Below are 14,613 nucleotides of genomic sequence, written 5' to 3'. Positions count from 1 at the left end.
TGGATCTGAAGGGATTTTAAGTTAGTTGTTAGAGACAGGTTGGGCAAGCACAGTTCTAGCACACTGATTCAGAAAAGCAGAATAAATGATGTTCCACACATGAGGTAGAGAAACAGCACTCGCCTCCCAAATAAGGAAAGGTCACAATTCCTCCAATACCAATAGCAACCAGTATACGAAGATGAGAGCTCCAGGTTCCTAGGTCAGTCCATTTTAACAGAGTATTTTAACAAGGATCTGTCTCACAAAAAGAGATCATGATTCAGCCAAAATTAGTTTTATATATATTCAAATACTCAGTGAGAAGAGCTCAAGAGCATCTGTGTTCAGAGCCCTCAAGTGTATTTATATATGTATTGGCATTGGAGTAATTGGGATGTGTGTGTGTGTGTATGTATATGTATATGTATGTGTGTATACACACACACACTTGAGAGCTCTGAACACAGGTATCTCTAGAGCTCTTCTCACTGTAGTATTTCCTTTGGTGAGGTTTGTTCTTCAAGGAGGGAGGAGCACCTCCTGCAAGGTGCAGTATAATTCTACATCTCAAAATGAACCAAAGAAAGGTGCATTCTACTCTTCATAAAGGATGATAACCCATTATTCTTGTGAGCTAGCATTGTGTAGAGACCTAAAACTGACATGAGTTCAGTGTGCAGAATGAGCTTAAAAGCATGCGGTAGAGATTTGTGGTGTGGAGGAAAATTCCTTTCTAAGATAAGGATCTATGTAGAATGAGGCAAAGAATCTAGGATTACAGCTTTCCAGATTCTTATTGAAAGGTCTGAGACATCTATTATAGGTTCATTTTAAAAAATCTTTAACTATTTGACAGCTACATCTATAGTAAAGGGATTTAGTGTCTCATTTTTAGCCCCAATCTTGCACGGGCCAGCTGGTGCACATGGCACTGACCGTGCCCGTGAATGAGTGCAGCATGCATAGGTGGGTACCTAGATGCCCGTGGCCTGACTTCTGCATGCCAGTTCACATTTGCCACTGTGTGTTTCTTTCAGACCAGTTGCTCACCTGTACTCATGTTTCAAGTCTAAAGACTTAAGATGTTAAGACAAATGTTTTAAGTTTGAGAATGTGGCTTCAAAAGTATATGTAAACTACGGCTACGTGAAGCTTTGGGTGCTAATCTGATTCAGAGGAGTTTTGACCTGATTCGGTGGCCGAACCTCCAAATCCAAATCGAATCAGGAAACCAGTTAAAAGGTCCAGATCAATTCAAAGCTCTCTGAATGGATTTTGGAAAAGATTCAGAGAGCTTCAGCAGCTACTGGCCCCGCTCTCCCCAAGACAAAGCGAAAGGTGTTTGTTGTGGGAGACTCCATCCTGCGGGGCACTGAGGGGGCAATCTGCCGCCCCGACCCCTTAGCCCGGGAAGTCTGCTGCTTCCCAGGGGCCCGCATCCGAGACATTGCAGAGAGAATCCCGCAGCTCCTCTGGCCTACAGACCACTACCCCATGCTCCTGATTCATGTGGGCACCAATGACACGGCTCGGAGCACCCCCAGCCAGGTCATGAGGCACTACAGGGAGTTGGGAGTGGGGCTTAGGGGTCTGGGAGCTCAGGTGGTGTTTTCGTCGATCCTCCCAGTCTCAGGCTATGGGCTGAGGAGGGAGAGGAGGATCCATGCGGTGAACCAAAGACTGCGGCGCTGGTGTTATCGGGAAGGCTTTGGCTTCCATGACCACAGCCCGCTCTTTGGAGAGAGAGGCAGCGAGCTGCTGGGAAGAGATGGCCTCCAGCTCTCTCCCCTGGGGAGGAGGCTCTTCTCAGCCAGGCTGGCTGACCTGCTCCACCGGGCTTTAAACTAAGCCCGCTGGGGGATGGGGGGACTACTGCCCCTGCTGGCCTGCTAAACGGCCCTTGCAAAGCTAGCGGACCAAGGCACTTAAAGGGGCACTTAAGAGAGCCCACCCCTGCCCCAGCCCTGGTACAATCTGTGGGCAAGGCAAGAGCCCCCAAGGGCACACTTGCCTGCCTGTACACTAATGCCAGGAGCCTAGGCAACAAGCAGGACGAGCTCGTCCTCCTGCTCAGTGCAAAGAAATATGATGTCATTGGGATAACGGAGACCTGGTGGGACTCCACCCATGACTGGACCACGGGGATAGAGGGCTATACCCTGTACAGGAGGGATCGTGTTGACAAAAGGGGCGGGGGTGTAGCTCTCTATGTGAAGGAAAGCTACATGTCCCTGCAAGCTGATGTTGGCAACCGGCATGGACAGCTAGAGACCCTCTGGGTAAAAATTCGTGGGGAATTCGGCACAGGGGACACAACGGTGGGAGTCTACTACAGACCTCCCACTCAAAGTCCCGAGCTTGACCAGGAGTTCGCCCGGGAACTGACTGAGGCCGCTTGCTCCAGGACCTTGCTTGTCATGGGTGACTTCAATTACCCGGACATCTCGTGGGAAGATCACTCAGCTAAATCTGAGCGGGCACAAAGCTTTCTCTCGTGCGTGGATGACCTCTACCTGACTCGAGAAGTCTATGGGCCAACGAGAGGCAAAGCGCTGCTTGACCTGGTACTGGCTACGGGGGACGACCTAATCGGCGACCTAGTGATTGATGGGAAGTTGGGTGACAGCGACCACGAGCTGATCACCTTCACCATCCGCCGTAAAGCTGGCAAGTCAGTCAGCAACACAGAAGTCCTTGACTTCAGAAAAGCCGACTTTGACAAGCTCAAGAGGCTAGTCGGTCAGGCCCTCAGGGACCATGACCCCAGGGAGTTGGGAGTTCAAGAAGAGTGGTTGCTTCTCAAGGAAGCGATCCTCAGTGCACAAGCTAAATCTATTCCAACATGGAGGAAAGGCAGCAAGAAGGCACAGCAGCCCCCCTGGCTCTCCAGAGACCTAGCGGACCTACTGTGGCTAAAAAGGAAAGCCTACAAAGGATGGAGGATGGGATTCGCCTCCAAGGAGGATTACTCCGCGCTGGTCCGGTCCTGCAGGGAGCAAACCAGGAAAGCCAAGGCTGCAACTGAACTCCAACTAGCTTCAGGCATCAAGGACAACAAAAAGTCCTTTTTCAGATATGTGGGGAGCCGGAGGAAAAGCAAGGGCAACGTTGGACCCCTGCTAAACCAGATGGGGCAACTGACAACTGACGCCCAGGAAAAAGCCAACCTATTAAATAGGTACTTTGCGTCAGTCTTTCATCAGTCACACGGGATGCCCATGCCTGCTATGGGACAGGGAAATCTGGGTGAGGGGGATCCCCTACCCTCCATAAATGCTGACCTCGTGAAGGAACACCTTGAGAAGCTGGATACCTTCAAGTCAGCTGGCCCTGACAACCTGCACCCCAGGGTACTCAAGGAGCTGGCAAGCGTCATAGCCCAGCCCCTGGCACGGATCTTTGAAAACTCCTGGTGCTCTGGTGTAGTGCCCGAAGAGTGGAAGAAGGCCAATGTGGTGCCGATCTTCAAGAAAGGGAGGAGAGCGGATCTGGCTAACTACAGGCCCATTAGCCTGACTTCTATCCTGGGGAAGATCTTAGAAAAGTTTATGAAGGAGGCCATCCTTGATGGACTGGCCCAGGCTAACATTCTAAGGGACAGCCAGCATGGGTTTGTTGCGGGTAGGTCTTGTTTGACCAATCTCATTTCCTTCTATGACCAGGTGACCTATCACCTGGACAAGGGAGAAGAGATTGATGTCATATATCTTGACTTCAAAAAGCTTTTGATCTGGTATCCCATGATCACCTCTTGGCCAAACTGGCTGGTTGTGGCTTTGGCTCCACCACGATCCGCTGGCTGGGAAATTGGCTTCGTGGTCGGACCCAGAGGGCTGTGATTGATGGCAGTCACTCATCGTGGTGCCCTGTGACCAGTGGGGTCCCTCAAGGCTCTGTCCTTGGACCCCTACTGTTCAACATCTTCATTAACGATGTGGACATTGGAGTCAGGAGTGGACTGGCCAAGTTCGCCGATGACACCAAACTTTGGGGCAAAGCATCCACGCCAGAAGATAGGCGGGTGATCCAGGCTGACCTGGACAAGCTCAGCAAATGGGCAGACGAGAACCTCATGGTGTTTAACACCGAAAAATACAAGGTTCTCCACCTTGGGAGGAAAAACCTGCAGCTTCCTTATAGGCTCGGCAGTGCTACGTTGCATAGCACTACAGAAGAAAGAGACTTGGGGGTCGTCATTGACCACAAGACGAACATGAGCCTCCAATGCGATGCTGCGCCTAGTAAAGTGACCAAAACGCTGGCTTGCATCCATAGATGCTTCTTGAGCAAATCCCGGGACATCATTCTCCCCTTGTACTCGGCCTTAGTGAGGCCGCAGCTGGAGTACTGCGTCCAGTTTTGGGCTCCACAATTCAAAAAGGATGTGGAGAAGCTTGAGAGAGTCCAGAGGAGAGCCACGCGCATGATCAGAGGTCAGGAAAACAGATCTTACGATGACAGGCTGAGAGCCATGGGACTCTTTAGCCTGGAAAAGTGCAGGCTCAGGGGTGATCTGATGGGCACCTACAAGTTTATCAGGGGTGACCACCAGGATCTGGGGGAACATCTGTTCACCAGAGCGCCCCATGGGATGACGAGGTCGAACGGTCACAATCTCCTGCAAGACCGTTTCAGGCTGGACATAAGGAAGAATTTCTTTACTGTCCAAGCCCCCAAGGTCTGGAACAGTCTGCCAGTGGAGGTGGTTCAAGCACCTACATTGAACACCTTCAAGAGCAAATTGGATGCTTATCTTGCTGGGATCCTATGACCCCAGCTGACTTCCTGCCCTTTGGGCAGGGGGCTGGACTCGATGATCTCCCGAGGTCCCTTCCAGCCCTAATGTCTATGAAATCTATGATTTAGGCAGTCCCTGCTTGCTGCAGTAGGGAGCTGGACCCAGACTCCATGTTGGTAAGTAAGGGCCAGGAGATGAGGCTGGAGGAGGGGGCAGGGGACTATGGTGGGACCCCTGCCAGGCCCCTGCCCCTGCTTGCTCTCCCAGCCCTGCTGAGTACCCCCTGAATCCCACCCACTTTCCCAGCCCCCCCCCCAACACATGGCTGCCCCACCCACCCCAGCTCCTGGCCCATTAAAAAAAAAAAAAAAAAAAGCCCTGACTCAATAGTTTCTGTAGCAACCTCAGGGCTTCTGGGGGCTCATGGCAGAGCCCCTCACCTTGCATGGAACATTGGGGGGCAGCAGGGATCTTCCCCCCCACCTGGCAGGAACCAATGAGTCAGGCCTTTTTTTTTTTTTTAAAGGGCTGGGAGCTGGGCCAGGTGGGGCAGCCATGTGGGTGGGCTGGGAGAGTGGGCAGAGGGTTGTGGGGCTTGTGGCAGAGCCCCCTCGTGGTGTGGGGCAGCAGTGATTGCCCTCCTGCCTGGCAGCATCTTGTGAGTACGGGCTTTTTTTTTTTTAAAGAGTCAGAAGCTGTGAGAGTGGATGGGGGACGGTGCTGATTTCAGAGATTTGACCAATTTGGCTGCAGCCAAATTTCAGAATCAGATTTGGCTGAATCGATTCTGGGCAATGATTCGAATCACCGAATCGAATCACTGTGCCCCGAGTCAGCCGAATCCTCATTGAATACTACCTGCTTCGCGCAGGCCTAGTGTAAACCTTTTTATATAATGGTAGAAAAACAATGTAGCACAGCATCTCATCCATTCAAAGAGGCTAGTTATATAGTGCACTAATATGTTAGTGTTTTTCTCTGGGTATCTGTTTTCAGTCTTAACTGTGACATCCATGCAACATGAATTCAGTCTTCTTGACTAAATGGGTTTTTAGCAGAATTGTATTTTAACAGAATTGGAAGTCTCTGCTCAGGAAAGGCCTGGATGTGTAATGGTTTTACAGATAAAGTGTGGTTGTGAAACCCATGTCTTAAATCCTGCAGTCTCTCTCATTATTGTTTGTCTAGGTATTCCAATAACTTACTTTCTTGATTAGTAAAAATCCCGTCAAATGCCGAAGAAAAGATGAACAAACACTCTCTGGGTTAGACTTTGGACTTTTTCTAATTCACTCAAGCAAAATATTCTTGTGTAAATATCTACAGAAGAACACAGCTTGCTTTAACCAGAGTCTATAGGAACATGCTAACTCCTCCTCTGTTCCCCTCAGTATACTGTATGGATGGTGTGAGGAAAGAGACACAGCAGGCCAAAATCACACAGGAAACTGAATCTCTCACAGCTCTGTGCAAAATGTTACCCTGTGGTGTTTCAGCCTGATCTTGTTATCATTAAGCGACAGTGTTGCATTCAGCATTCCTATCTAAATGTACTACTGTCTTCTGGAAAGTTAAGTAGTTTGGGTTGAAATGCAGATCTAAGTAGATTGCAGACTGTAATGTACATTGTACTCTCCAGTTGAGGTGATCATAAGTCCCATTTTTGCTGGGCCAGTCCTGTATTTAAGCCCTATCCCAGATGTCCTGACTTTTTTTTACAAAATTGTTTTCTTTTGCCAGCTGATGTATTGCATACTCAAAATAAAATATTTATTTTATACTATTACAAAAAAAATAAACACAATTCCATTTTTCGTTCCCTCCATTTCACAATAACATCCCAACATTTTATGACTTGGTTTGATTTATGATAGGTGGTGATGGCATACGCCAGTGGCTCTGGGATCTACCTGCCCACATCAGGTGCACATACAAGGCATTGTCAGTTCCTATGCATGAGGTTACTGAAGTTATCAGTAGTGCTTGCTATAAAATCTCACAAAAATGTGCCTGTTCCTTTAATAAAGACATGCAAAATCAATTGAAGCTTTTTTTAAAAAAAAGACATATCAATAGCTGATGACAGCAAAATTATATGCCAGACTTGTGGACCACATTTTTCAGTTGCTTACTGTGGCCACTGTGACATTACTCAGCACCTTTGGACAAAAAACCTCAAAGAGGCCGAAACAAATAAATGTGTGACTCCAAAAGTTTCAGAATTTTTTATTAAGCAAAACATAAGCAAAACACAGAAGCTAACACATTTTTCACTAATGAGAGACTGTTTGCTTACCATTCTGTGAGTTGTGGACAGTTTCAGGTCTAGTGGTTGTACATCGCAATGAATTAAGAAACTCTACCAACCTAAGATTTCTTCTGCTCGCACAAAATTCAAGGCAATGATTTGCAACATATTGGCTCCTTTATCAACAGGAGAAGTGCACTGTGATTGAGAGAAGTGCTCATTTATTGCACTTAGTGTGGATGCATTGAACAAAAAGGAGCAAAAGCTATTTCCTGTTCTTGTGCGCTATTTTCTTCCAATTAGGGGAGTTAACACAATTGTCAAGTTTTCTTCTCTACTGGGTGAATCATCTGCTGTGCAGTGTGTATTTTTCCAGTGAGTGATTAAGAAGTACTCTCTTGGTGCTAAGCTTGTTGGTACTTGTGCAGACAATACCAACACTAATTTTCGTGGTACCAGACATGTTGGGAAAAACTATTTGTAGTGAAAACGCTAAGCCAAACTAAAAAAAGATTTTTGGTATTGGTTGCAGTGTTCATATTATACATAACTGCCTCCAAACTGCAGTCACTGTCTTTCTGTGGACTTGGAGAGCTTTGCTGTAAAGGTTTATAAATACTTTCACATTTACACTGCACCTGTTGAAGAGAGAAAAGACTTCTGCCGATTTGTCGATCTCAAGTTTTTTTTAATTACTAGAGGACAGCAGCACACAATTCCTTTTACTGGGCCCAGCACTGGGCAGAATTTTGTTGATTTTCTGTGGACTTTAGACATATTTCCTTTCTCAAGACAAATGCCCGACATGGCTAAAGAACATCTTCAATGACTCTAGCACTAAATTGTGGCTTGCCTTTGCCATTAAACAAACAGCCATGTTTCAGAAGACTATAGAGGTGATCGAGAATAACAATTTGTCGGTGACAGAAGTTGCGCTTTAGATACATTCCCTGAAGGATAATTTAGTGGAGAGGCTTAGAGAAAGATTTGTCACAATAGAAATAAAGAACCTATTGCAGTCTCTTCTTGACTGTGGGAAAATGAAGGAAGAAGAATTTTACAGTGCAGTCGAAAATTTTTACACAACATGCCTGTCCTACTTTACAGCATTGGAAACTTGCCTTTGAGTGCACCAAAAAGCTTGAGTGGGACCTGCTGAGAAATATGTCAGTGTTGAACAAAATACAGGAGAGCTTCACTACATGCCACACTAGAAATCCCATCTTAAGTAAGTTGAATGAGAATTATCTTTTTGATGAGTGGGCCACTGCAAAACCAATCCTCTCTCATCATCTTTCTGATTGAAACTGTCAGAGAACATCTATTGCTGAAAGGTGGCTGAACATTTTCGAGACATGGACACTAAGGCCATACAATATGCAGGTTTAGCCAAGGCTGTGGAATTTGTGCTTCATAGTTTCATAGTTGGTAGGGTCAGAAGGGACCTGAGTAGATCATCTAGTCTGACCCCCTGCCATGGCAGGAAAGGGTACTGGGGTCAAACAACCCCAGCAAGGTGTAAATCTAGCCTCCTCTTAAAGACCCCCAGGGTAGGAGCCAGCACAACTTCTCTTGGAAGTTGGTTCCAGACCCTAGCCACCCTGACCGTGAAGTAGCACCTCCTGACGTCTAGCCTAAACCTACCCTCTGCCAGCTTGTGACCGTTATTCCTGGTCACTCCTGGCAGTGCTCGCGGGAACAGGGACTTCCCCAATGCCTGATGATCCCCCCTGATTAGTTTGTAACAGGCCACAAGATCCCCCCTCAGCCTTCTCTTGTGGAGGCTGAACACATTCAGGTCCCATAGCCTCTCCTCGTAGGGCCTGCCCTGCTGCCCCCTGATCATGCAAGTGGCCTCCTCTGGACCCTCTCCATGTTGTCCACCTCTTGAAGTGCGGCGCCCTGAACTGGATGCAGTACTCCAGCTGCAGCCTGACCAGTGCTGCATAGAGGGGGAGGATCACCTCCTTGGACCTGCTTGAGATGTATCTGTGGATACATGACAAGGTGCGATTGGCTTTCCTGACTGCATCCCCACACTGCCGGCCCATGTTCATCCTGGAGTAAATGATGGCTCCAAGATCCTTTTCCGCCTCTGCGCTGACAAGAAGGGAGTTCCCCAGCCTGTAGGTGTGGTGCTGGTTGTTCCTCCCTAGGTTCATCACTTTGCACTTGTCAGTGTTGAATCCCATCCTGTTCTCATCCGCCCACCCCTGTAACCTGTCTAGGTCCAATTGCAGCCTATTCTTTCCTTCTAGCGTGCCCACATCTCCTCACATCTTAGTGTCATCAGCAAATTTGAACAGAGTGCTTTTTGCCCCTTCATCTAAGTCACTGATGAAGATGTTGAACAGTGCGGGCCCAAGGACCGAGCCTTGTGGGACCCCACTGCCTACATTCCTCCAGGTCAAAAAGACCCATCCACCACCACTCTCTGGGTGCGGCCCTCCAGCCAGTTTGTGACCCAATTGACTGTGTGGGTGTCGACACCACAGCCCCCCAGTTTCTTAATGAGAACAGGGTGAGAGACGGTGTCAAAGGCCTTCTGAAAGTCCAGGAAGACTATGTCCCCTGTTACCCCTGCATCTAAGGATTTGGTGATCTGGTCATAGAAGGCCACCAGGTTGGTCTGACAGGACCTGCCGCTAATGAACCCATGTTGTTTGCCCCTAAGCATAATCTCCCCTGCTGGCCCCTCGTGGATATGCACCAGAATGATTTTCTCAAAAAACTTGCCCAGGATCAAGGTACGACTAACTGGCCTATAGTTTCGCGGGTCCTCCTCCTTTCCCTTTTTCAAGATGAGAACCACATTGTCCCTTTTCCAGTCCTCTGGCACCACACCAGAGCACCACAAGTGCTCGTACAGCCGTGCCAGGGGTCCTGCAATGACCTCAGCCAATTCCCTCAGTACTCTGGGGTAGAGATAGTCTGGACCAGCTGACTTGAATACATCCAGTCCCTCCAGAAGTTCCCTAACTAGTTCCTCACTAACCCATGGCCTAGGTGAGCCTCCTCTGGGGCCTGAGGGGGGCCCAGCAGGGCGGTGACTGTTCCAGTCCCTGCTTAGGAAAACAGAGGCAAAGAAATCATCAAATATGTTGGCTTTGTTGTCTGGTGTGATGGCCAAATTTCCTAATGTGTCCTGCAGGGGCCCCACATTACCCGGAACCTTCTTTTTTACCCCCTATGTATTTAAAAAAGGACTTCTTGTTGTCCTTGATCCAGGAAGCTAGTCCCAGTCCCACCTCCGCCTTGGCCTTCCTGACTATCCCCCTGCATCCACGAGCAACTGCAGTATAGTCCTCCCTGGTGATGGCTGCTCCCTTCCATTGGGTGTGCGCCTCCCTTTTTGCTAGGAGACATTCCCGGATGGTTTTGGTGAGCCATGGGGGCTTCTGTGCCCTCCTGCTCCCTTTGATCCATGTTGGGATTACCTTCCTTTGGGCTTGGAGGATCGTCTCCTTAAGAAGCAACCACTCTCCTTGGACACCTGGCTCCCCTCCCCTCCAGGACCTCAGTGCTTCCCTGACTATTCTCCTTAGTTCATTGAAGTCAGCCCTCCTGAAATCTAGGGCTGTTGCCTTGCTGTAGGCCTTTGCCACCCTGTGCTGGATGATGAATTCCAGCAGGCGATGATCACTGTCGCCTAGGTGGTCAAGCACCTGCAGCCCCCTCACCAGGTCATCGCCGGTGGCCAGCATGAGGTCCGACAAGGCATCTCCCCGGTGGGGCTGTGCACCTCCTGGGTTAGACGGAGGTCCTGCATTCTGGCTAGGAACTTACGTGAACGGTCAGACCTGGCTGACTGCTCTTCCCAGCAGATGTCTGGAAAGTTCAGGTCCCCCATGATGACCATGTCCTTTGACTTCACTGCCTCCGTGAGCTGACTTAAGAGTTCCTGGTTGAGCTCTTCCCCTTGGTTGGGAGGTCTGTAGTAGACCCCCACCATTAAGTCTCTTTCCCTTCGACTGCCTTGTATTCTAACCCAGAGCACTTCAGATTGCCCCTCTGATTCTTTGTTAATTGACGAGGATGTGTATTCCTCCTTAATATAGAGTGCCACGCCCACACCTTTCCTTCCTATCCTGTCCCTCCTGTACAGCCTATAGCCCTTGACATTCACCGCCCAGTCATGCATTGGGTCCCACCACGTTTCAGTGATCGAGTGTTATGTTTCCTGGGCACCACAGCCCCCAGTTGAATGTGTCCTTTCAATAATGAATGATGTGTGGTCTCCTGAAAAAATCATTTCTGAATGTCTCCACCATGAAGGCTACGTTGTCAAGTTAATTTTGATCTGAATTGTACTGTGTTCTATGACAAGTTGCTGAAAGGCAAGCAAAAATAGTATAATCAGAGAAATATAACTGGCAACAAGCAACTTCACACCCTGGAGGACAGCAAGACAAGGAAAAACATCAGTAACTACTTTATTGTAAGTACATACTTTGACTGCTTATGCTGCTTGTAAGGGTTACTGGTTAACTTATGAAGTCAAACCCAATCAATGTCTTTGAAGTGATATTAAGTATCTTTCACTATATTGTATATTTCTTATCTGTTTTTACATATCTAAGTGGAGACCCTTGAACACTCGTAAAATGTTACCAGGTGTCCTGTTTTCAGTCTAGGAAAATGTGGTTGCTCTCTCTCTGGTGGACTTTTTGGTTTTCACAGGTTGGCCTTAACTTTAGAGAGGGGTGTAGAATTTGGGGGTGGGTATGGTGAAAACAGAAAGCAAAGCAAATGCTTATATCTAAGTAGTTACATTTTGGTTACTTTTGGTACAGAGTAGATGAACGTAGTCTCCCTTCAGTGGCAGGGGCTTCTAATGTGTTGAGCCAGCTTGTTTAGTTTTCATCTCTTGGTTTGTACTTTTCCTTTGACCACGTAAGTTCTCGACGACCTGCCAGCAGGGGGTGCATGAAACTTCTGTTCTGTTCCTCAAGAGACTGAGAGCTTTCTTGCTGCAATAAGATGAGCATCTGCTAGTCTCAGAAGAAAGTCCCAGTTTATCTTGAATCTGGTCCTTTGAGCCAATGTCTTAATACTACAGTACAGGAGCAATGGTATCTGTTGTCCAGTCCTTTTTGTACTGCTGATTTTTTTATAAGACATTTTAGAAGGCTTGTCTCCTGACAACCAAAGATAAACTTATAATTTTGATTCTTTCCACTTAAAGGTGATTGGTTCATCTGGTGCTAGCAGACACGGAGACATTAGGTGCCTGCCCATGACTTCTACAAAAGCAGAGCTGATGTGATAACGTGGTAAAAGAAGCCAACATGCAGTCTTTTTAAACAAAACAAACAAGCAAACTTATTAGAAAAGATACTATCACAGTGAGTAGAAGAATCAGGACTATTTCAAGTGTATTGTTTCAGTATTTGCTAGTGGGAAACTCAGGGAGGAGGTCTGATGGGGTTTACAGTGGCTAGACAGACCATTAAATTGGTATTAAACACTTTTCCATGTGAAGGAAGTCCCCTTCTGCCAAAATCCAGGAGCAGGGAGATCAGTTTCAATGCAAGTGCTGCTGGGACAGGGCTAGATAAACTTTGAAAAATTAAGAGGTCATTGGGGTCAGGGTGCAGGCTTCAGAACTTGTCTGGCTAAGTTCCTTACAGACTCTTGGAGAGTTGGCATGCTGTAGCGTCATGACATAAACATTTGATCCTACTGACTGCTTTTTTCCATCGCATTAACTCACTTAACAGAAAACATGAAATTGACCAAAGCTGTTTGATATCAGTTTTCACCATAAAGAGCCACAAAAGGATTCCTTTGCTCTATCCAACACACAAAGAAGGGAAAAGGGAGGAAGAGAGGTTTGCCAAACTACATGTATAGACTTGCAAACTTCATTTACTTCTTAACATCACACTTGTCATAAGAGGGCAACCCTCTCTGCAATACACTTCCATATGTTTTCAGCTGGATAATGTAATGCAAACAATCAAACATAGAAACTTCCATCTTTACCAGATTTGAAGAAAAAATATTAAGGGATTAACTTAAAACCCCAAATCAAAGAAACAGCAAGGAACTGTCTTATCCCCCATAGTCAAGAAAATCTGAGTTGAATAGCACTGTCAAGATGGAGAACAGAGAGGTGGATTGGTGCTTTCACAGATAGAGGGCGGGCACAGAGATGCCACTTGTCTGCATTCCCTTACTTCAGTCGTATGACCACCAAGGCCACACTCCGGTCCAGAAAAAGTTGCAGGAAACTCTGTGTTTTGTTAATCTGCATATTACTAGAAAGAAGCCATGGAACTATTGGATACTGCTGGAGCAAAGAAGCACAACAGCATTACAGTCATGCCGTATGGCTTGGAGGGGTGGTGGCACTCTGGATTTTGGTTATGGTGGTAGAAGCCACAACTGGCAATACCTCAACTTTCTGGTAACTGAAACTAACAAGGGCCAAGGATTTGACTGAGCATTTTTATCTTTCTTACTAAGACCATCTCTCATGTATTCTGCCTCGCTTGGCTTCCACTCACTAAAACACAATGGTTAAGGTTTAAAATAGCATTCTTTCTTTAAACGTATTGTAGCTGTTATAAGTCTCACCACCCCCTTCCATTCACACCTTTAAGTTTTGTTTATTTAGTTGGGTTTTCATTCAGCCCTGAAGCCTGGAGGTGAACTATTCATGTTCCTTTTTTGTGGGTGGAGGTGTGAGAGGCTGTTAAAGTTTTTGCAATAAGAGCAGCACAAATTTAGGCCCAAAAGTTGTATTGGGATCTGCTGGTACAGAGCCATACGCTTGGATGAAACGCCATTAATTTCACGGGGAATTGACCTGAGCATTAAGAACTGCATTGGCCAATCATGTTGCAGTATTACAGCCTTAATTTAGGAGTCAGTTTGGAGCCATTACACTCTCTGTGGAGCAGCACATTTTTATCATTATAGATCTTGGTGGTTCTTTTAGAACTGCTATTCTGTGTGTAAAAATGAATTCTGCAGTTACAGTGAATCATGAAGAACCCTTTACCTTGAATGAAGTTTTAGTTCAATTGGGGACTATTAAGATGTCATCTGAATTATGAATTGGCACCTGATTTCTGTAGCACATTGGTGCTAAATTCTGTAGCTGAAGTAACATATTTAAGAAGCCAGAAGGCCATTGGATTTGAAAGAATCACAAGCTCAGGTGTCAGTTTTAAATCTTATCTAAAAGACCATACTTCTAACATCTTTTTCTGGTATTGTCTCATTCATGAATTAAAAGGCAGAGGTTGATTCAGTAGGAGACTAACACTTTCTTCTTTACCTGAGTGCCTCCAGAAGTCTCCCATCTGAGTAATGAAGAAAATTGCTTAAATTGTGAGATCTGACTTGTTTACAGTCCAAGTGGTATGTCTGTAGACCAGGTATTTAGAATAGACAATAGACTGATTGCACAAAATAACTGGAGAATTAGGCTCGTAGATCAGAGAAAAAACTGGCTCTAAGACCTAAAAAAGATAGCCAGAAAAGATTTAAAACTCGGTACTGAAAGACAAAAATAGCCATCAGAGATAAGAGAACCTACAGCAGAGCAAAAAAATATGGATAACAGAGTTCAAAGAAGAGACACAGAGACCACTGGATGCTGGTCAAGGTCTCTGAAGCAGTCAAAAGCAGTAGTTCA

General features: G+C 46.6%; 2 long non-coding RNA genes across 2 annotated transcripts in view; both read left to right on the top strand.

Moving 5' to 3' along the window:
* LOC149852156 (uncharacterized) overlaps nucleotides 1-14,613 on the top strand; it is a 559,043-nt gene that overhangs the window by 360,004 nt on the left and 184,426 nt on the right. The window lies entirely within an intron of this gene.
* Nucleotides 1-14,613, top strand: part of LOC149852157 (uncharacterized) — a 92,485-nt gene that overhangs the window by 62,178 nt on the left and 15,694 nt on the right. The gene's annotated exons all lie outside the window — the stretch shown is intronic.

The sequence above is a fragment of the Crocodylus siamensis genome, chromosome 15 (assembly GCF_052110815.1).
Source record: "Crocodylus siamensis isolate JL-2025a chromosome 15, ASM5211081v1, whole genome shotgun sequence".
NCBI classification, from domain to species: domain Eukaryota; kingdom Metazoa; phylum Chordata; order Crocodylia; family Crocodylidae; genus Crocodylus; species Crocodylus siamensis.
This window is presented reverse-complemented; position numbering and strand designations above follow the sequence as displayed.